Source organism: Molossus molossus, unplaced genomic scaffold, assembly GCF_014108415.1.
Source record: "Molossus molossus isolate mMolMol1 unplaced genomic scaffold, mMolMol1.p scaffold_m16_p_1, whole genome shotgun sequence".
Classification (NCBI taxonomy): domain Eukaryota; kingdom Metazoa; phylum Chordata; class Mammalia; order Chiroptera; family Molossidae; genus Molossus; species Molossus molossus.
In genome coordinates, this window is record NW_023425344.1 from 125,602,216 (window position 1) to 125,626,541 (window position 24,326).

A 24,326-nucleotide genomic window follows, 5' to 3' on the forward strand; every position below is an offset into this window, starting at 1 on the left:
TTCTGCACAGCAAAAGATACAATAATCAAAATGGAAAGGCAACCCACTGTATGGGAGAGCATAACTGCCAATGATACATCAGATAAGGGGTTAATTTCCAAAATATATAGAGTACTCATACAACTCAACAAAAGGAAGACCCAATTTAAAAATGGGCAGAGGAGCTGAATAGACACCTCTCCAAATAGGACATACAAATGGCCAAGAGACATATGAAGAAATGCTCAACATCACTAATCATCAGAGATGCAAATTAAAACAACAATGAGGTATCAACTCACACCTGTCAGAATGGCCACCATCAACAAATCATCAAACAACAAGTGTTGGCAAGGATGTGGAGAAAAGGGTACTCTAGGACACTGCTGGTGGGAATGCAGACTGGTGCAGCCACTATGGAAAACAATATGGTGTTATCTCAAAAAATTAAAAATTGAACTTCCATTTGACCCAGTGATCCCACTTCAAGGAATATACACTAAGAAGCCTGAAACACCAATCAGAAAGACTATATGTACCCCCATGTTTGCAGCAGCACTATTTACAATAGCTAAGATCTGGAAACAGCCCAAGTGTCCATCAGTAGAAGAATAGATAAAAAAGCTGTGGTACATATACACAGTGGAGTAGTATGCAGCTGTAAGAAAGAAAGATCTCTTATCCTTTGAGACGACATGGAGGGACCTGGAAAGTATTATCCTAAGCGAAACAAGCCAAACAGAGAAAGGCAAGCATCATATGATCTCACTTATTTACGGAATATAATGAACACAACAGTCTGAGGAATGGGGTAGTGCCAGAGTCGTGGAAGTGGGGTACAGACTGACAATCCCCAGAAGAGGGGGTGTTGGGGGAGATATAAACCACAGAACTTATATGCTTGTGTGCATGAACAATGGACATGGACAACAATGCTGGGGACTGGGCAGGGAGGAATGGGGAGGGGGGAATCAGTGTGGAGAAAAGGAGAAACATCTGTAATAATAATAAATTAATTAATTAAATATTTTTAAAATGTAAATATAAATAAATGAATGAATGAATAAATAAATTTGTATAATGTGTGTGTGTGTGTTAATCATATTAAAGGCACGCAAAGTGCTATATAGGACTCTTTACTCTCAGCCAGAGTTTCCCAAATTTACTTGACAAAGAAACCTTTTTCCTGACTAAAATGACTGTTTCCCATCCTTGCTTGATCTTAAGAATCACTAAAGACAAAGGTTAAAACTGAGGATTCCCAGGCCCCACTCTAATCTCTTGATCAAAATTTTTAAGGGAGGGATTATGTCCTTTTACAAACCCCAGGTAATTTATCAGTCCAGTTTGGAAAATACTGACAAACTTAGCATTAGGCCAGAAACACTATTTTGTTTTTAAAATGTTTCTATTTGGTTTCCAGTACAATTTCCCGGTTCAAGGTCATTATTCTAAGCATTATCCACTTATACTAAGGATATAAAAAGGTATAGTATTTCTACTGTTCTGAGTATATCACAGCAGCAGTTTTTTCATCCTTTTGGGTTTTTCCACTAGGTTAATCATAATCATTACATCAACAACTAAGCTTTTAAATTTATTATCTCCCACAGTTTTTCACAACATTATCAGAAAAGTACTATTATTTTCCCCATTATGAGAAAACAACGCTAAACAAGTTTAAGTGATCTGCTCTAAGAGTTTCTCAACATTAGCACTATTGACATTTTGGCGCTGATAACTGTCGAGTGGGTGGAAGACTGTCCAGGGCACTGCAGGAGATTTAGCAGCATCCCTGTCTCTACCCACTAAATGCCAGTAGCACCTCCTTCCAAAAATGTCTACAGACCTTGCCAAATGTCCTCTGGGGACAAAATCAGTTAGGAACCTCTGTCCTAAGTGGTACTAAAGGTAAGAGCAGAGGAGCCAAAACTCACCACTCCACAGTCTTGGCCAGCACTCCTCCCAAGAGTAGCCTTACCCTCTGCGAGGCTGAGAGGCTAAGCAGGCCCTGGTGGAGCTGTCACTGCTCTGTCTCTAAGCCTGTCAGCAATGAAGAAAAGACTGGAAGAAGCTCATCAAAAGACAAAGTGTGATAAAAGTGCACCAAATGCTAGCAAATTCTGGTACTTAGTAATCCCTCAATACAAGTAATGTGCGTCTTCCTGTCCTGCCAAAGGCTCAGGCTACACATAACAGTCGGCCCTCGTTTATCCCGGTTAATCAGTCCCAGACTCTAACCTCGATAAATGAGTTTCCACGAAGTAGGAGTCTTTATTTATACACAGTCGTCCCTCCACTTCGCGCTTTGACTTTCCCAGCTTCACTCTATCGCGGTTTTTTAATGGTCTGAAAAATCTGCAATAGAATGAAGCCGGGAAAGTCAAAGCGCGAAGTAGCAAGGGACGACTGTATACAAGATTCCCAATCTGTTCACTTAAAAATGAATCACAGAGACTGGCCAGTGGGCTCGGTGGTTGAGCATCGACCCATGCACCGAGAGGTCGCCGGTTCGGTCCCCAGATTGTGGACTAGGACCCCAGTGCAGGGCATGCAAGAGGCGGTTAATCGATGTTCTCTCTCATCCATGTTTCTGTCTCTCTCTCCCTCTCCCTTCCTCTATCTCTAAAATCAATATAGAAAAAAAAAATTGTTTTAATGAATCACAGAAAACGTATTCTGGCTACAATGGCACACATAGTGTATTCAACAAACAGGAAGGATCTTTTTTTTTTAATACACTCTCCTTATATAAAAAACTATTTTCAAAAAACTTTTTATATAAAAATCAATAACTATTATTTTCTTGATTTGTTTAGTATTAGAACAATTAATTTTAAAATGATAAACTTTAACTTTATAGATATAATGCAAATTTATATCATTTCATGTATGAACTAAAATTTGTACTTACCAAACAAAAATATTATACCTCAAGGCTTACGCTGTTTCACTGTTTTAACTTTTAAACAACAAAAATTTTAAGTGGTCGCATAGAATAACAGAATTATAAAATTCAATAATACTATCATCGTTCATTTTAAATCTACTATTTAAATGCCGAAATATGTAGTACTGCAGGGGTTAAATGCATGAAGACTGTCCAAAGCAAGCCTGTACAACTCCAAACTCTTAAAAATCTTCTCTTGAAATGAATGCATGTGTTTGGGCCAAATGTATAATTAGGAGTCTCTGATCTAACTTCCAAGTATCTATTAAAAGATAAGTAATCAAAAAGTACTCATTTGACACTTATTATTAAAATTCAAGTTACCATAATAATTATTTAGAACATATACCAACAAAATATTTTGTCAGAGAAATATGTTACTACCAACATTGTTTAGAATCACAGGCACAATTCTAGACTTTAGACTTTGCAGACAAACTTTTGGATGATTTATTATTGTTATTAAATTCCCTACAGATGTTGAACCTCTTATCACTTGACCTGGAGCAGACTAATCCCAACGCCATCCTTGGTACACCACAGTTGCCGCTGCAGGGTTAAATGGTACTCAGAATCTTCAAGCTCATAAAATAGTTTGGTGCAAAAGAATAATGACAAGAAAAGAGTTACAATAAAATCATCATTAAAAAAACTCATAGTCAGATCTCCTGGTCCCACTTCTAGTCAGACTCTAGCTTACTGCGGACATCAGACAAGAGGACACTTCTGCAGGCAGTGAAATAGAGAGGGTTAGAACACAGGTTTTGAATGGTGGTTGTTGATTGTGTGACCTTGGGCAAGTTACTTCATCTGTCTCGGCTAGTCCATTTTCTCATCTTCAAGATAGAGATATAATACTGTCTGCCCTGGCCGGTTTGGCTCAGCGGTTAGAGCGTCGGCCTGCGGTACGGAGAGATATAATACTGTCTGCCCCACGAGGCTGTTGTGAAGGAATAAAAGCATAGTCAAGTCTTCTTTATATAACAGTTAACTGTACCTGGGCAATACTTTGAAATTACTGAATCTAAATGATAAATATATAGAGATTCATTATACTAATTCTCTCTAATTTTTTTTCAAAATAGATGTTTGAACTGACCTGTTATCAGATTCTACTCATATATATAAAAAACAAAAGAAATAAGGATGGCTAGGGTGTCTTTGGAGTCTAATACCCCATTATGAATCCCAGACTAGAAAGGGGGCTTAATTCCCAGGTAAAAATTAGGAGTGAGGCTGAAGGGGAAAGACAGTCCCGAAATAAGTTCTGACCACTAGTCAGTCATCTCCTATAGTGAAAACTGCATAATCAATGTCTTACACATAAATGCTTCAGTAATATGATGTCAAACTGACTTTCAGGCATTCACGACAAAATACAAACCAAAATGGGACCAGCACTTGTGGATCCAAGCCCTCAATAATCTGAAACTGATCCTAGCCCAGGCAATACCCTGGAATCTTTCTACTCTTCATGGATCGAAGACTAACAAAAGATACAATGGTGAGAACTGTTCCTAAATGAGAGAAATACCCTCAAAATGCTGTATGAATTGAATGCAAAACATACCACAAATGACTCTAAGGTTTTCTGGACTGATAAAAGAATGGGCATTTACAATTGCTTGCTGACCATGCAAATGAATGAGTAAAATGTCACAGTAAAGCCCTGGCCGGTTTGGCTCAGCGGTTAGAGCATCAGCCTGCGGTCCAGAGAGATCCGGGTTCAATTTCCGCTAAGGGCACGGACCTCGGTTGCAGTTTGTCCCTGGCCCTGGTTGGTCATGCAGGTGGCAGCCACTCAATGTGTCCCTTTCACGTCGATGTTTCTCTCTCTCTCTCTCTTTCTCTCTCTCTTCCTCTCTCTCCCTCCCACTCTTATCTGAACAAAAAATAGAAAAAATGTCCTCGGGTGAGGATTAAAAAAAAAAAAAAGTCACAGAAAATTTGAGAGAATCTACTATAAACCAGAGAAAACAACCATGATCAGACAAATACACCTTTCATGTAGCTGGAATGGAATGGTGGCCTGAATATACAAAGCATACACAGTTATATAAAATTTTAAAGACAGTAGAAATAGTTCAGCCAGACCAAAACCATTCCTTAATCTCTCCCCAAGAACCAAATTGCTAGTTGTTACTTCCCTGCAGAAAGATGTATTTTCTGGTAATACAGTCTAAGAAAAAAAAAACATTCTAAACACGATGAACCCCAAGAGGCCCACATCAAGACACATCATCATCAAAATGCAAAAGGTTCAAGACAAAGAGAATCTTAAAAGCAGCAAGAGAAAAGCGGTTAGTTACCTACAAGGGAGTTCCCATAAGACTGATAGCTGATTTTCAAAAGAAACCTTGCAGGCCAGAAGGGAGTGGCAAGAAATATTCAGAGTGCTGAAAAGCAAGAACCTACAACCAAGATTACTTTATCCTGCAAAGCTGTCATTTAGAATCGATGGACAGATAAAGAGTTTCCCAGATAAGAAAAAGCTAAAGGAGTTAATCACCACCAAACCATTATTATATGAAATGTTGAAGGGTCTTCTTGAAGAGATAAAAAATATGAACAAATAAAATGGCAATAAATACATAGCTATCAACAATTGAATCTACCAAAAAAAATACACAAGCGGAACAGAAACAGTCTCATACACACGGAGAATATTTTGTTCATTGCCAAGATGGGAGTGAGATTGGGGGAATGGGTGAAAAAGGTGAAAGGATTAACAAGTACAAATTGGCTGTTAGACTGACAAACCTCAAAGGGAAGGGGGGTTGAGGGTGGGAAGAAATTAACCAAAGAACTTATATGTATATATGCATAACCAATGGACACAGACAAACAGTGTGGGGAAAGGCAGGATGGGGGTGGGAGTGGGGAGGAGGGGGTCAATAGGGGAAAAATGAGGAACATCTGTAATATATTCAACAATAAAGATAAGTTTTTAAAAAAAAAAAAAAGAAAGAGTTCATGTCCTGCCCGGCCGGTATGGCTCAGTGGTTGAGCGTTGACCCAAGAGGTCGCTGGTTCAATTCCCGGTCAGGGCACCTTAAGTTGCCCAAGTTGTGGGCGAAATCCCCAGTGGGGGGTATGCAGGAGGCAGACAATCCATGTTCTCAGTCATCAATATTTCTGTCTCTCTCCCTCTCCCTTCCTCTCTCTCTAAAATCAATAAAGAAATAAAAACATTTTTTAAAGAGTTCACACCCTACTTGCTTCCTAAAACTGGCTTCCAAGTATAACCAAATCAATAACTAAGACAATTTCCAAATTCAAAAAGTCCTATAACCAAGTAGTCCTACCCCTACAACCTACTGACTCACCAGCATTTCTTCACTCTGTGTAACCTGTTTCATGGGGTAGCTTCAGCCTGCTCAGTGCTAAAAGATTTGGAAAGGATGATTATGATCCCTTTCCTGTGTGCTGAAATGGGATTTTAAATCTTCTGACAGATTACTGGCCCAGGTTAACTTTCTTCCTAACAACTCCCAGCGTAAAATAGGGCTGGGATGGACAACAGAGAGAAGACAGACAGTTCTCAATCCATGCATTCATGGCCATTGTCTACCACATTCTCATCTTTTACCACACATTTCCCTTTGTTCCCAGGGGTATAACACTCTAATCTGCCTAAATGTATCACTTTAACATGGGAGAGGAAATGTGGGGTATAGGATATATAAAGCTGAGGTCATGCAGGGTTATATCCATAGCTAAGTCCACAGTCCTTCCAGCAGCTCCTTAATCCTTCCCCTAGAACAAAATTGCTAGTTGCTTTGTCCCTGCAGAAAGATGTATATTCCTCTAATACAGTCTGGCTCCACTTCTGATGTTTGACTACTGACAGTGCTCAAGCCCTACCACTTCCCACCTTCCCTTTCTGCCCCACATTTGGGAAAGCTAGCAAGAAAGCCCAAGTACCCATCCTTTGGCATGTGCAGGAGTTTCAAACCGCCCAAGCCCACCCAGGCAGATGGGGCAAGGAAGTCCTGAGCCAACCTCACCCTCTAAATACTATATAAGCCAAGCCAGTCTCCTTTCTCTGCTCTCTGAAGACACTTTCAGCCTGCTTGAGAGCATACCCTGGAATCTCCCTCAAAGCTTCATGATGTGAATAAGAAGACTTTTTTATACTCTTTTGGTGCATGTGTGGCCTTATCAGCCTTTGACACAGAAACCATACTTTGGCTGAGGTTCATCTCATCTCTGCAGAGTGGCTTCTGCATTTGCTCAGTAAAAGACCCTGTTCTACTTCTTGTGACTTTCATCCACGTCTGAGCAAGGGAGCCACTTAGCACACTAGATACTCCACTGCCTGCCTTGCCTGTGGCCATGAGAACCCTCTCCTACTAATGAAACAAGCCTAGTGTAGTTACAAACACAAAGACACACTCACACATGCACACACGCACGCACACATCCATCAAGAAGCAGGAGGCCTGAGGACTGATGCCCATCTACCACTGGCTAACCTAATAACTTTAGAATGACATTAATGAGTCTAATTTTCTACACCTCCTGGTCTAATAAGATCATGGTGAGCATCAATTCGGGCAGGATATGGGACATCACACTGGAAACTGTAATGCCAACAAATTTTACAGTTCCCTGAGGTAGCAGCCCATCTCCCCTCTCAACACTAGGCTCTGCTCTTCTAGTCTCCCACTGGCTCCCTACTGTCTCTGCTCTAAAGGCTTTTGTGAGAAGCTACTAGTTCACTAAAAAGAAAAACAGAAATAAAAACAAAAAAAAACCTTCTAACTCTCAACACATATATACCCACCCTAGCATAAGAAGCAGTAACAGGGGACTTAGTAACCCTTACTAAAGAATTACCCATATAAGTGGGTTAACACCAGGCCAAATCTCTTACATTATAAAACACTGAAGATCACACATCATATCACACTCACCAGAGCCAATATCTAGGGTCCCTTTCAACTCCTGTGCCCTATAGGAGACAGTTTTCTGGTCAAACCACAGAGAGTTAATCCACTTTAAGAAAAGCAACTTCTCCCACTTAACACTTATAATAAGGAAAAGCTCAGAAGCCAAATAGATGTCCATTTTGAAACCAAATATAACAACAGTCACCTCTAGGTGAATTATCCAAACATCAGGGTTGGAATAAAGAGTACCAAAAAAAACCCAAAACTTTCCAACGCTCTGATTAGTAATAGCTCCAGTGCTCGTGACCTTTTAGTCATAAAAAACATAACAAAACAAAAAACACTGAAGTGCTGAGAAGCCAGGTCTTAATGGAGAAATGGATCCAAGCAGAACTCAGGGAACTGGCCCCAGCTTTGGCACCAACTGATTTGGAAGGTGCTATTCAGCCTCCCTATATCTCAGCTCCCCTGCACTAGCATCTGTGCTCTGTATGCAGGTCGAAATGCACATGTTGGCCAATTCCTGAAAAGAACTGATGTAGAGCCCTGGCCAGTTTGGCTCAGCGGTTAGAGCGTCGGCCTGCGGTCCGGAGAGACCCGGGTTCGGTTCCCGCTAAGGGCACGTACTTCGGTTACAGTTTGTCCCCGGCCCTGGTGGTCGTGCGGGTGGCAGCCACTCGATGTGTCCCTTCACGTCGATGTTTCTCTCTCTCTCTCCCTTCCTCTCTCTCCCTCCCACTCTATCTGTACAAAAAATGGAAAAATATCCTCAGGTGAGGATAAAAAAAAAAAGAATTGATGTAGATTGTATGTGAGTTTATTCCGCACACAGATGGACTCACGCAAAGGTTAACAAGGTTATTCTGCACACAGATGCCTTGGAGTGCTGCTCAACTCTTTAAGAACAATTCAGAGCGTGTCCTGCACACAGGCTAGCTCCTCCTCCTTGTCTGCAAACAGGAAGGACCAGTTGTTCCCAAGATCAGCTCTAACCTTTGAATGGAGTTTGATAAGAACCAGCAGGGGTGATAATTAGATTAGTTATCTTGAAAGGAACTGGGACCATGGCGGCCTATCTCCTTAGCTATAAAAGTAAACTGCTGCAGGACTTCGGGGTTGCAGTCTTGTCTGTCTTTGTGTGTGTTTGTGTTTTTTGTTCATTTCGCAGACCCTCACCGCAACAAGTTGACTTTTGTAAATCACACACACTGCAGCTGCCTGAAACATCTTCATGAGCTCAAGCATCATTCACAGAATCCTCTGAGAGGTAGGTAAACAGCCAATGTCAAATATGCAAATTCTTCAGTTATCTGGTACCCTTGGGAAAAAGGTTATTCAGCATTAAAGTTATCAAGAAAGCACCATGTGATAAACTATACATCCAGGAAAGCAGCCTCTTTCATGTTAGCATACAGCACCACAGCAACTACTTAACAATCCTAGCCCACAGGAGTTAATACATTCATCACATTATTTATCATGCTTATTCCCTCTGGCACACTGTATCCAGTACTAGTGATGTAGAGATAAGAGCCTGGACCAAAGAAGACAGAGCTATAAATAAAGAATTAAAATAAAAACATATACACAATGGAATACTATGCAGTTGTAAGGAAGAAAGATCTCTTACCTTTGAGATGACATGGAAGGACCTGGAGAGTATTATGCTAAGCGAAATAAGCCCATCAAAGAAAAGACAAATATCATATGATCTCACTTATTTGTGGAATATAATAAACAAACTAAGCTGATGAACAAAATAGAACCAGAGACATGAAAGTAGGGAACAGACTGACAAACCAAAGAATTCATAATCATATATCCATAACCAATAGACACAGACAACAATATTGTTAAGGTTGGGGGGTGCAGGAGTGGGGAAGAGGGTGTCAATGGGGGGAAAAGGAAGGACATCTGTAAAAAACAAATAAGTAAATAAATACAAAACAACAGCATCAATTGAGTATTACTAATATTTAACATCTACTATGTGCTAGTCCAGCAATTCTCAAAATGTGGTTCCCAAATCCCTGGGGCTACCCAAGAAGCTTTCAGGGGGTCTGCAAGGTCAAAACTAATTGCACTGCAATACTAAGATTTTTCTCCCTTTTACTGTGTTAACATTTGCAGTAATGGTCAAATGCAACAACAGGTAAAACTGCTCACAGCTCTGTCAAGGTAGTGACATTAAACTGTATCAGTAGTTACTGTATTCTTCACTTCACACACTGAGATGGGGGGAAAGGCCAGTTTCAAGAATGCCTTTGATGAAGTATTAAAATTATTAATTTTATTAAATCTCTACCTTTGAGTACATCTCTTTTTAATATTCTATGTGATAAAATGGAAAGTATTTCAATGGTCCCATTGAGGAAAAGCACTTTAAGTATATGGAAACTTTGAGTAGTAAGCTAGACTTGCCACTTTTTTCATTGCAAACCACTTTTACATGAAAGAACAAATGACTGACTACAGTGATTCAGACAGGACAGGACAGGACAGGACAGGACAGGAAAGGAAAGGAAAGGAAACTGGCTTTAGTTGCAGATGACATAATTTTATATAAAGAAAATCCTGTATTGCACCAAAAAACTGTTAGATATGTTCAATAAACAAATTCAGTAAAGTGTCAAGATACAAAGTCAGTATGTAAAAATCAGTAGTTTGGGGTTTTTTTTTTAAATATACACTAACAATGAAGTATCTAAAAAGGAAAATGATATAGTGTATTTTCCACTTTATTATATAGCTTGGCAGAACATGTGCTTAACTTCTGGTATGCTGAAAGAGATGAATGGGCTTCACAGTGAATGTGGCAGTTAAAAAAAGTACCTTCATCCTGGCCGGTTTGGCTCAGCAGTCAGAGTGTCGGCCTGCAAACCAATGAGTCTTGGGTTCAATTCCAGTTAAGGGCACGTACCTCAGTGGCGGTTCATCCCCAGCCCTGGTCAGGTCACGGGGGAGGCAGCCAGTTAATGTGTCTCTCTCACATTGATGTTTTTTTCTCTCTCTCCCTCCCTCCCTCCCGCCCACTCTATCTGATGATAAATGGAAAAATGTGCTCAGGTGAGGATTTTTTTTAAAAGTACCTACCTTCATTTTTCGAACATGCATATTTAGCTGTTTGAAAATGCAGTTGTTTCCTCGTTGAGTTTCAAATATAAGACTGCTACAGTCACATCACAATATTCAGTGGTGAAACCTTTTTGTTTGGAATCAGAATAAAGTTGTATTTCACATAAAATAAAATTTAAAAAAAGAAACACGATCCCACTTACTATAGCATCAAAAAGAATAAAATCCTTAGGAATAAATTTAACCATGGAGATGAATCTCTACACTGAAAACTACAGAACTCTGATGAAAGAAATCTGACGCACAAATAAATGAAAAGGTATCCCTATGTTCATGAATTGGAAGAATTAAATTGTTAAAATGTCCACAGTACCAAAAGCCATTTATACATTCAATGCAATCCCTATCAAGTTTCATATGGCAATTTTTACAAATAGAAAAAACAATACTAAAATTTATATGGAAAAACAGAGATCCCAAATAGCTAAAACAATCCTGAGAGAGAAGAACAAAGCAGAAGGCATCACACTTCCTGATTTCCAGCTATATCATAAAGCTACAGTAATCAAAACTTCATGGTACTGGTACAAAAACAGACACATAGAGAAATGGAACAAAATGAAGTCCAAAAATAAACCTAAGCATATACAGTCAACCAATATTTTACAACAGAGCCAAGAATAATCAATGGAGAAAAAAGTCTCTTCAATAAATGGTGGTAAAAAAAACTGGATATTCATATGCAAAAGAATAAACTAGACCCACTCCCCAATCTTACACCTCTCGAAAAAATAAATTCAAAATGAATTAAAGACAAATGTAAAACAAAACTCCTAGAAGAAAACAGAAAAAAAATGCTCCTTGACATGGTTCTTGATAATTATTTTTTGGATATGACACCTAAAGCACAAGCAACAAAATAAAAAATAAGTAGGACTACATCCAACTAAAGAGTTTACACATGGAAAGAAACCATCAACAACAAAAACAACAAAAAATGCAGCCTACTGAATGGAAGACATTCACCAACAATACATCCAATCCAGGGGTGGGAAATGTCCGAGGCCCACAAAATCAATACCAGCTAACATCGCCTCACTAAATTAGTCTGACCAAATATAGTAGGCTATTTTTTTTTCTTTATTTATGTTAGAGAGAGAGAGGAAGGAAGAGAGAGAAACATTGATGAGAGAGAACAAAGAATGGCCACCTCCTGCATGCCCCCCACTGGGGATCAGGCCTACAACCTGGGCATGTGCCCTGACTGGGAATCAAACTCGCGACCTCTTGCTGTATGGGTCGGTCGATGCTCAACCACTGAGCCACACCAGCCGGGCCATAGCAGGCTAATTTTTAAATTGATAATTTTGTACAGACCTCAAACGATGTTATAAATATTCAAATGGCCCTTGGCAAAAATAAGGTTCCTGGATAAGGAACTAACATCCAAAATGTATTAAGAGTGCAATAACAACAACAAACTAAATAATACAATTTAAAAATGGGCAAAGCATCTGAACAGACATTTTTCCACAAAAGATGTACAAAATGGCCATCAGGTAAATGAAAAGGTGCTCAACCTCATCAATATAGGGAAATGCAAATCAAAACCACAATAAGGTATCACCTCACACCTGATAGAATGGTTGATATAAAAAAGACAAGAAATAACAAAAGTTGGTGAAGAAGTGAAGAAAAGAGAGTCCTTGTGCACTGCTAGTGAGATTGCACATTGGTGCAGATACTACTACAAACAGTATGGAGCCTTGGGCAGTATGGCTTAGTAGGTTGGAGCATCCTCCTGTGTACTCCAAGGTCGAAGGTTTGATTCCCAATCAGGGTACATACCTATGTTGTGGGTTTGATCCCCGGTCAGGTAGCCGATCAATGTGTCTCTCTCACATCGATGTTTCTTTTTCTCTCTCTCTCTCTCTCTACCCCCTCCCTCCCTAAAATCAATTATAAATAAATATAATTTTTAACAAAAAGTATGGAGGTCCTCAAAAAGTATGGTAGAATAGAACTACCATACTATCCAGTAATTCTAATTCTTGGTATAGATCCAAAGAAAACAAAAACACTGTATCAAAGAGGTATCTGCATCCTCATGTTCATAGCAGCATTCTTCAGAATAGCCAAGACACAGAAACTGTCTATCAATGACTGAACAGATAAAAAAAGTTGCCATATATATAAAATAGATGAATATTATTCAGCCATATAAAAATCAGAAATGCTGCCATTTGAGACAACAGGGAGACAACATGAGGGCACCACGCTAATTGGAGAGGAGCTTACTAAGTGCAGAAAGTGAAGTGCTTTTTTCACCAGGGTAGAAATTTTACTTTTAGTATTCCTGCCCTCCCCCACTCCTAGCCCCTACCTGATTCCATAAGAAAAAAGCACTGATCTATCTACACTCTTCCTCTTAGCTTTTCAGCTTCTCAACAGTCTGAACCCTTATTCTTAAGCCTTTTTTCCTGTCAAAATTATAAACATAATGGTACCTGTTTAGTATCAATTCCTAATTAAGTGTTGACAATATGCTCGTCTCCTTTGCATCCTGGTTTTAACGTTCTAAATCTCTTCATTTTTTCTCCCATTTGTCAGCATTATCTTTGGCATGGTTACCTATTTTTCAGAGACACATATATTAAGACCTCTAGTTTGGTAGGAATGAAAAATTGTTTCAGAATGTATATCTGAGAAGCCAAGAAACGATTTACAGTGATCAAACCTGCATCACCATACAATGGAATACTTTCAATTGGCTCAATTATGAAAGAGCACCCCCCATACAACTGCAGAACCCACCTGCAACTGCAGAACATCTCAACCTAATCTTTTGGTTGAAAAACTGTCATTTTGGCCCTGGCCGGTTTGGTTCAGTGGTTAGAGTGTCAGTCCGCGGAACTGAGAGTCCAGGATAAGGACACGTACCTCGGTTGCAGTTCATCCCCGGCCCTGGTTGGGGTCGTGTGGGTGGCAACCACTTGATGTGTCTCTCTCACATCGATGTTTCTCTCTCTCTCTTCCTCCCTCTCTCCCTCCCGCTCTCTCTGAAGATAAATGCAAACAAAAACAAAAACAAAAAATATCCTCGGGTGAGGTTAAAAAGAAAACGTGTCATTTTGAGAAGGCAAGCCTTCTGCAGACAACTCTCTTAGGCAGTGCAGAGACCCCGTCCCTGGCTTTTGTAATCCCCTTACATGCACCAACCACCTAAACTAGAGAACTAGGAAACTCCCAAATACCCGGAAGCTTATCACGTATAAAAGGTGGCTGGAACTCGGGCTCAGCCTTTGGAGGTGACTCTGCTGCCAGCACAAGTGCGTATTAAACAGTCATCTTCTAATCCTCCAAGTGTGCACAGTCACTCTCTTCCCACCAACCAAATTTCTGCCACAACAATTTGTCACTAGTCTTTATATAACAAGATATATTTCACAGCACTGAAAATTAATGTACAGTCATTTACCACAAAGACAAATGGGGGGGAGGGTCAATGAGGGATAAAAGGGGAGCCATCTGTTAATACTCTCAACAATAAAAATAAATTAAAAAAAAAAGATGGATGACAGAAAAAACTCCACGTGACCAGCTATGGAGATGAAAAGACTATTCTTTTAAAATGTGTCAAGTTCTACCCAGCCGGTGTGGCTCAGTGGTTGAGCGTCAACCCATGTACCAAGCGGTTGCCGGTTTGATTCCCAGTCCAGGCACATGCCCAGGTTGTGGGCCAAATCCCCAGTGGGGGGTGTGCAGGAGGCAGCCAATCGATTCTCTCTCTCCCTCTCCCTTCCTCTCTAAATAAATAAATAAAAGCAAAGATGGAAACAAGGGAAGAACAGTCAAGAGAAATAAAGTTAGGAACTAGTGTGGCAACAGTGAAACCAGGACAAAAGGGGAGGTTTGTGAGAGTCTAAGATGAATGAACACAGAGACACTAGCCATCCAGGTCACTTTGCATCCATCAGTCAGTCACTAACCAGGATTCACATTCCTCCTGTGTCCTCACACTAGGCTGGGCAGTCATATTACTGATATCAACCACATACAGTTTCTGCCCTGAAGGGACACACAGGCTCTGTGGGGAAGATAGGAAAAGAAATCCAGCCTTTTTTAAAAAACCTCACAGTTGCCCAGCCTGCGTAGCTCAGTTGGTTGGGTGTGGTTCCATGCACCAAGAGGTCACGGGTTTGATTCCAAATCAGGGGACATGTATGGGTTGTGGGCCTGGAGAAGGCAGCTGTTCGATGTTCCTATCTCTCCCTCTCCCTTCCTCTCTCTCTAAAAATCAATAAAAACATATTTTTAAAAAATAATAAAATAGCCCAGCCAGTATGGCTCAGTGGATTCAGCATCATCCCATGGACTGAGAGGTCCAGTTTGATTCCCCATCAGGGCACATGCCTGGGTTGCAGGCTCGATCCCCAGTAGGGGGCATGCAGGAGGCAGCCAATCGATGTATCTCTTTCACATTGATGTTTCTATCTCTCTCCCTTCCTCTCTCTCTAAAAATCAAGTTAAAAAAAAACATTTAAAAATAATAAAATATAAAACTTCATAGAATAGCAAATGAAAAAGCAGACAATCAACAATGAACAAGATTTAAAAGCTTCTACCCAAGACTAGATAGGATATAGATGACCAAAGGAAGAAAAGTAGTAATAGGGAAAGTATGAAGTATCTCACATCACCCGCCCAAGTCTCTGAAATAATTGCAAAGCAATGAAGATAGAGCAAAAGATTCCTAACGTTATCTTCCAAAGGTCTATAGTTGGCTAAGTCAATAATTATAATGTTCAATGTAGATTTCAAACCTAGCCTGCTTCCAGGTACATAGCAAATACGTATAAATGTCCAAAGAATATGGTGGCAGGTAACACAGAAATTCACTTCCTATCTTTAAACAATACCCTCACCATTGAAATCCTGGGATGGCTGTCAGGCAAGTATGAGCTAAGGCTTTAGGGCAAATCATCTGAAAAAAATGTACTAAAAATGCAGGTTCCCTAATCCTATCCCTGCAAATAATGATTTAGAAATCTGTATTTTCAAACAGCCATCCAGATAATTCTGATGCAGATAGTATATAGGTCATACTTATAAGTGTTCTGAAAAGTGGTCTGCAAAGTTTAGTTACACAAGTCAGAATTGAAACACACTTTCTTAAGGTAGTTGGTCACCTCTAATCTAATAAAATATAGATTTCTGTGCGATCCAATTATGAAATACTCACATGTGATAATGTATGGAACCAGAAAAATACTCTATTACATATTAGTAAGCTTAATCTGAGAAACACATTTCAATTGCAAATTCTTATCTATCTTTAGCTCACCTAAGTGCTGGTTCAGCACACTGATAAAAACCCCATGATGATTTTAGGTAAGATAAAATTAATAGAAGAAAACCCAGAACTTATTCTCTTTTTTGTTGTTATTAATCCTCACCTGAGGATATTTTTAGAGAGAGTGAAAGGGAAGGAGAGAGAGAGAAACATCAATGTGAGAGAGACACATCGATTGGTTGACTCCTGCATGTGCCCTCACTGGGGCTGGGAATCGAACCTGCAACCCAGGCACATGCCCTTGACCAGGAATCAAACCTGCAATCCTTCAGTACCTAGTCCAATGCTCTAGGCAACACCAGCCTGAGCAAGAACTTATTCTCTTAAATTATATTTTTGTAATTTTTTCCATAAAGAATTTATTGAAATTTCTTCTGTTTTTGGTTTTTTGGGTTTTTTTTCTTGGTTAATCCTCACCTGAGAATATTTTTCTATTGATTTTTTTAGAGAGAGTGGGAAGGAGGGAGACAGAGAGAGAGAGAAACATCAATGTGAGGGAGATACATCAATTGGTTGCCTCCTGCAGGATCCTGACCAGGGCTGGTAATTGAAGCTGCAACCCAGGTAGTTGCCCTTAATCATAATCGAATCTGAGACCCTTTGGTCAGCAAGCCGATGCTCTAATCACTGAGCCAAATAGGCCAGGGCTCTTCTGTTTTCTAAAAGCAAGAATCCAAGTTTACAGGAGTTACAGAAGTTCTGTAGAAACAGTCTTGCCAAAGACAATTTTTATCCTTAGCTTTGCAACTGTATTAACAAATCTACCCCTGAAACCAAACAATACAATATTCATACCATTAACAGTTTGCCCATGCCTCTGATCGGATGAAACATAGTATAAGGTCACAGGTGGGGTATCTGTCAAGGTTGACTTGTCCTGCTCTGCCCCTCTATCCCACTGACACCCACACAGTCATCAGCACCTCTTATACTATTTTTTTAAAATATGTGTTTTATTGATTATAGAGAAAGAGAAGAAGGGAGAGGGAGAGAGAGAAATATCGGTTGGCTGCCTCCTGCATGTTCCCTACTGGGGATCAAGCCCACAACCAGGGCATGTACTCTAACCAGGAATTAACCCAGGAGCCCTTGGTGCACAGGACAATGTTAAACCAACTAAGCCACACTGGCAAGAGCACCTCTGATACTCTTAAACAGTCTTGTCCACAGTACACTGCAGGGACATTTCTGCCTGAAAATGTATTAATCCAGACTGCTTTGACACTGCACTACTTCCATGAAGCACATTGGCTGGATTTCCATGATGTCAGAGCAAGATGAAGTTCCTCAAGACAATAGGCAAGCTACTGTTGTATCAGAAAAGTGAAAAACACTGGACAATTTCTGAAGTTAAACAGTAATAAGATATAAGAATTCAGCAGTGGAAAGTACACCAGCTTGGACTGTGGAGATTTGCTGGTTCAAACCAACCTTATTAGCCTTTCACCAGAGTTAGCCTTGTGACCTCTGATAACTCTGAGCCTTAGTTAAGAAGAGTAAAGTCAAGTAAGATGATTTCCGAAGCCCTTCAAAGGATCTAAAATATATGATTTTAAGACTCTTCACATCCAAAACTCTTAATTAACCCCAACTCAGAAGGGTTCTCTCCATGCCCACAGGAAGCCTGCCTGACTCACATGGCCAGGCTGTGGAGCAGTCACTGCTCCCAAGCACCATCAGCCCTGTCTCTGGTGAGCACTCTGAAAATACTATAAAACAAGGATGTGAATAAGTTCCACCACAAACCCAGGAATAGTTAGACTAGCAGAGATATGCCTATGACAACTGATCCAAGTATAAAAGATGACTAGAGTCTCCCACTTCCGTGAAAATAACAATACAGACACACACACACACACACGCACAAAAACACTTGGTAGCAGATGAAAAGAAGCAAAAGAGTTAAAGACAACTTCATGTAAGAAAAACTCAGAATTAAAGCTTATCAATTCAATTTTAAAAGTGCTTTTTTTGTAAACTAGAAAAAGACTATGATTGTTCAATTTTTGTGGCAGAGCAGTTTCTGCAAATGAAAATTACTAGGACACGGTCTATAAATGAATCCTAGAGATGAGGGGTCAAAACCCAAAACCCAGAAAATTAGAAGACTTGTCCGATGTCACACAGCTAAAGACTAAGTGAACATTATTACGCCTGGTCATCCGATTTCCAGTCAGGTGTTTTTCCACTACAGGGTTTCCTTCTCAAATAAGGAATTGTCACCTGGATTACAATGACCTTTAGGCAAGAAAATGCCACAGCTTCAACTCTAGTCAATTCCAGATTCTATCATTTCTCACTTTCAAGAGTTTCTTTAGCATGCGTACCTAGATCACTCTTCTGATAATCTTACCCTTTTCCTTGTGTTGATAAAAAATAATAACTAATGTCCTTCTGTCTAAGTATTAACCAAGTAGTTAAACCAGCATCTATACTCCAAAGTTTTTTAAAGAGGGAATCACATTACTTGGGAGATCAGGCAAAATTAGAGGTCCTCTGAGAGAAAATTATGTTAAAGAAATAATTTTATTTCTAGTAATTCAAACATGCCTTTTTCTGGTTTAGGAAAACTACCTTCAAATGGCAGATCTGTCCTGGCCAGTTTGGCTCAGCAGTTAGAGTGTCGGCCTGCGGACCAGAGAGTCCCGGGTTCAGTTCCCGCTAAGGGCATGTACCTCGGTTGCAGTTTGTCCCCAGCCCCGGTTGAGGTTGTGTGGGTAGCAACTACTCGATGTGTCTCTCACATCGATGTTTCTCTCTCTCCCTCTCTCTCTCCCTCCTGCTCTACTTGAAAATAAATGCACAAATGTCCTCGGATGAGGATTAAAAAAAAAAAAATGCAGACCTGTGGAGGTATCCAAGGAAAAGATACATTTACACAGGTGTGCCCTGACAACACTGCCCACCTCCAGATTACATAGCGTGAGAGGCAAGAGGAAAGACATACTCTAACAAAGTCTCTTCTGTTGAAGCCAGCCTCTTTCAGAATGGCATTCCAGAGTTGTCTAAACTGTCCCAAGTTTCAAAGTGTTTGTTTTATTCTATAAAATCCATGAGACTTGACCCAATGTTATTTCAAAAGAAATGACTTTTACTTAGTAATATTATTAATATTTATTGAGTGCTCACGTTGTACCAAGAACTTTCTTTCTATTTCATTTTATCCTCCAAACAATTATAGGAGGTAATTTTATTAGCCCCATTTTACATAAAAGGAAATTGAGGTTAAAGGAAGTTAAGTACCAGGCCCAGGCTCAGCCAGACTGAAGAGACCCTCCAGCTCTGGACCACTGGGTCTTCCTATCTTTCAACAATAACTTCAAGGATAAGAACAACCAATGACAATGGGAAATATCCCTGTACCCGGAGAGGAACTGTGATTTCCCTGCTTTTTACCACCCCTCCAATATATCCAACAAATCACCTAAAACCTCCAACTTAATCACACTGTTGCCCTGCTGATAAATCTTACTCACTGCCTAAAAATAAAGTTCATATTCCCGAGCCTTCTGCATGGCCTCAGTCCACTTCTCCAGTCCTCTCTCTTCACTCCTACATGAACCTTTACATCAGCCTAAATTAAATACTCCCGGATATATTTCAAATTAAATTTAAGAAATAGTTTCTGAATTCCTACTGCATGCCACTTATTCCAATACTACTTTTTGAGCATCTTCTAGTGCCAACACTGTGCTTGACACTGGAGTACAATGGTAAACAGGATGGACTTGGCTTCTGACTCTCAGAACTAAGATGCAAACCTTCTTCCTACCACATCCCATGCCTGAAATACTCATCTTATCCGCTTGATTAAAATTTCACTTATTCAGAGCCATGATCTTGAGAAAGCTCAACAGCATGAGTAAGGACATAGGGATGCTGAAAATAAACCAACTGGAAATTAAAAACCACCAAGAAGAGATCAAGAATGACATATTAGAAATAAAGAACACATTGGAAGGTCTAAAAAGCAGAGTAGAGGAAGCTGAGGACCGAATCAGTGAATTAGAAGACAGGGTAGAAAAATTCAACCAATCAGAAAACCGAAAAAAAAAAGATTAAAACAACAGGAAGACAGCTTAAGAGAACTGTGGGACAATTGGAAACGTAATAATATTCGCATCATAGTAGTCCCCGAAGAAGAAGAAAATAAGCAAGGGTTAGAGAATATATTCAAAGAAATAGTGACAGAAAACTTCCCTAATTTGGTGAAGGAAGAAGGCATTCAAGTTCAAGTAGCACAGAGAGCCCCATGTAAGAAGAACCCAAACAGGCCAACACCAAGACATATAGTAATTAAAATGCCAAAAATAAAACACAAAGAGAGAATCCTAAAAGCAGCAAGAAATAAGCAACAGGTTACCTACAAAAGAAACCCCAAAAGGCTACCAGCTGAGTTCTCACAAGAAACACTACAGGCCAGAAGGGAATGGCATGAAGTAATCAAGGTCATGAAAAACACGGATCTGAATCCAAGACTACTCTACCCAGCAAGGCTATCATCCAAAATGGAATATCAGCCCTGGACGGTTTGGCTCAGCGGTTAGAGCATCGGCCTGCGGTCCTGAGAGACCCGGGTTCGGTTCCCGCTAAGGGCGCGTACCTCGGCTGCAGTTTGTCCCCGGCCCTGGTCGGTTGTGCGGGTGGCAGCCACTCGATGTGTTCCTTTCACATCAATGTTTCTCTCTCTCTCTCCCACTCTACCTGAACAAAAAATGGAAAAATGTCCTCGGGTGAGGATAAAAAAAAAAAAAAAAAAACAGTTGAAAAAAAAAAAAAGAATATCAAATAAAGACCTTCCCAGACAAAAAGAGGCTAAGAGAACACATTAGCACCAAACGGGCACTGCAAGGTTGTTAAAAGGACTGCTGTAATTAGTAGAAGAAATAGGAAGAAAAATAGAACCAAACGAAGCAAAAATGGCAATAAGTAAGTACATATCAATAATCACCTTAAATGTAAATGGATTGAATGCTCCCATAAAAAGACACAGAGTAGCTGATTGGATAAGAAAGCATGACTCATCTATATATTCTTTACAAGAGACCCACCTCACAACAAAAGACTCACATAGGTTGAAAGTGAAGGGATGGAAAAAAAACCTTCCAAGCAAACAGAAAGCAAAATAAGCTGGGGTAGCAACACTCATATCTAAAAACAAATTTCAAAATGAAGGCCATAACTACAGACAAAGAAAGTCACAGCATAATATTGAAAGGATCTATCCAACAGGAAGATATAACCTTGATAAACATATATGCACCCAATATAGGAGCATCAACATATATTGAAAATCTTCTACAGGACTTCAATGGAGAAATCGACAACAATACAATCATAGCACGGGACTTCAACACCCCACTGACACCACTGGATAGATCCTCTAGACAAAAAATGAGCACCGAAACAGAGACTCTAAAAGAAGCACTAGACCAAATGGATTCAATAGATATCTACAGCGAATTACACCCCAAGACTACAGAATTCACATTCTTCTCTAGTGCACATGAGACATTCTCAAAGACAGACCACATGATAGTACACAGAATAAATCTCTATAAGTTCAAGAAGACTGAAATCATATCAAGCATCTTCTCGGATAACAATGGCATGGAACTAGAAATCAATTGCAACAAGAACATGCAAAGACATTTGAACACCGGGAGGCTAAACAGCATGTTATTAAACAATGAATGGGTTACCATGGAGATCAAGGAAGAAATTAAAAACTTCCTAGAAACCAATGAAAATGAACACACAACAACACAAAAGCTATGGGATGCAGCAAAAGCAGTTCTGACAGGGAAGTTCAGAGCACTACAGGTCTACCTCAAGAAACAAGAAAAATTTCTAATTGACTGTCTATCCTCACAACTTAAAGAATTAGAAAGCAAACAAAAAGACAACCCCAGAGCAAGTAAAAGGAAGGAAATAGTAAAGATCAGAGCAGAAATAAATGACATGGACACCAAAAAAAAATTCAAAGGATCAATGAAACAAAGAACGGTTTTTTTAAAAATAGACAAGATTGATGATGGACCCTTAGCTAGACTCACCAAGAGACAAAGAGAGAGAACCCAAGTACACAAAATCAGAAATGAAAGAGGAGAAGTAACAACTGACACCACAAAAATACAAAAGATAATTAACAGCTACTATGAACAACTATATGGCAACAAATTCAATAATCTAAAAAAAATGAACAAATTTCTAGAAACACATAGTCTCCCAAAACTGGACCGGGAAGAGATAGAAAACTTGAATAGACCCATAACAACTAAGAAAATTGAAGAGGTAATCAAGACTCTCCCAGTAAACAAAAGCCCAGGCCCAGACGGCTTCACGGGTGAGTTTTACCGAACATTCAAAAAAGAACTAACACCCATTCTCCTCAAACTATTTCAAAAAATTCAAGAAGAAGGAAGACTTCCAACCTCGTTCTATGAGGCCAGCATAATTTTAATTCCAAAACCAGAAAAAGACACTACTAAGAAAAAAAACTACAGGCCAATATCCCTGATGAACATAGATGCCAAAATCCTGAACAAAATACTAGCAAATAGGATCCAGCAATACATCAAAAAAATTATTCACCATGACCAAGTGGGATTCATTCCAGGGATGCAAGGCTGGTACAATATTCGCAAATCAATAAACGTGATACACCGCATAAACAAAATGAAGAATAAAAACCACGTGATGATATCAATAGATGCTGAAAAACCCTTTGACAAAATCCAGCATCCATTTCTGATAAAAAAGCTCAGCAATGTGGGAATAAAGGGATCATATCTCTACATAATAAAAGCCATATATGAAAGACCTACAGACAACATCATACTCAATGGGCAGAAACTAAAAGCATTCCCTTAAGAACAGGAACAAGACAGGGATGTCCACTTTCCCCACTCTTATCTAACGTAGTACTGGAAGTCTTAGCCACAGCAATCAGACAGGAAGAAAAAATAAAAGGGATCCAAATTAGACAGGAGGAAATGAAACTGTCATTATTTGCAGATGACATGATATCATACATAGAAAACCCTAAACACTCCATCAAAAATCTACTAGACTTAATTAATGCATTTGGCAAAGTAGCAGGATGCAAAATTAACGTCAAGAAATCGACGGCATTCTTATATACCAATGATGAACTCACACAAAGAGAAACTGAAAAAAAAATCCCATTTACCATCGCAGCCAAAAAATTAAGATACCTAGAAATAAACTTAACCAAAGAAGAAAAGGACCTATTTGCAGAAAACTACAGGACATTGAACAAAGAAATAGAGGAAGATATAAAGAAGTGGAAGCACATACCTTGTTCATGGATTGGAAGAATTAACATCATTAAAATGTTCATACTACCCAAAGCAATCTATAGATTCAACGGACTCCCCATCAAAATATCAACGACATATTTCACAGAACTAGAACAAATAATTCAAAAGTTCATACGGAACCAAAGAAGTCCCCGAATAGCAACAGCAATTTTGAAAAAGAAGGACAAAGTACGGGGGATCACAATACTGGATATCAGGATATACTACAAAGCAACTGTAATCAAAATAGCCTGGTACTGGCACAAGAGCAGGCATATAGACCAGTGGAACAGTGAACCCAGAAATAGACCCAAGGCAATATGCTCAATTAATTTTTGACAAAGGTGGCAAGAGCATACAGTGGAGTAAAGACAGCCTCTTTAATAAATGGTGTTAGTAAAATCAGACAGCTACAAGGAAAAAAATTAAACTAGACCATCAACTTACACCATATACAAGAATAAACTCAAAATGGATAAAAGACTTAATTGTGACCTGTGAAGCCATCAAAATTCTAGAAGAAAATGTAGGCATCAAAATTTCGGACATCATACGTAGCAGAATTTTCACTGATACATCACCTAAGGCAACAGAAACAAAGGAAAAAATGAACACATGGGACTACATCAAACTCAAAAGCTTCTTCACAGCAACAGAAACAATCATCAAAACGGAAAGGCAACCCACTATATGGAAGAACATCATTGCCACTGATACATCAGACAAGGGGTTAATTTCCAAAATATATAGAGTAC

General features: G+C 39.5%; 1 protein-coding gene and 1 long non-coding RNA gene across 5 annotated transcripts in view; both read right to left on the bottom strand.

Annotated features, from left to right (window-relative positions):
* Window positions 1–24,326, bottom strand: part of CCNY (cyclin Y) — a 290,463-nt gene that overhangs the window by 220,267 nt on the left and 45,870 nt on the right. The window lies entirely within an intron of this gene.
* On the bottom strand, window positions 1,656–24,118 carry LOC118630077. The gene is made up of 7 exons (XR_004959519.1): window positions 24,067–24,118; window positions 13,404–13,527; window positions 10,915–11,023; window positions 10,654–10,694; window positions 8,998–9,139; window positions 2,221–2,337; window positions 1,656–2,022 (listed from the first exon to the last, which is right to left on the bottom strand). It is a non-coding gene; the product is annotated as an uncharacterized LOC118630077 (long non-coding RNA).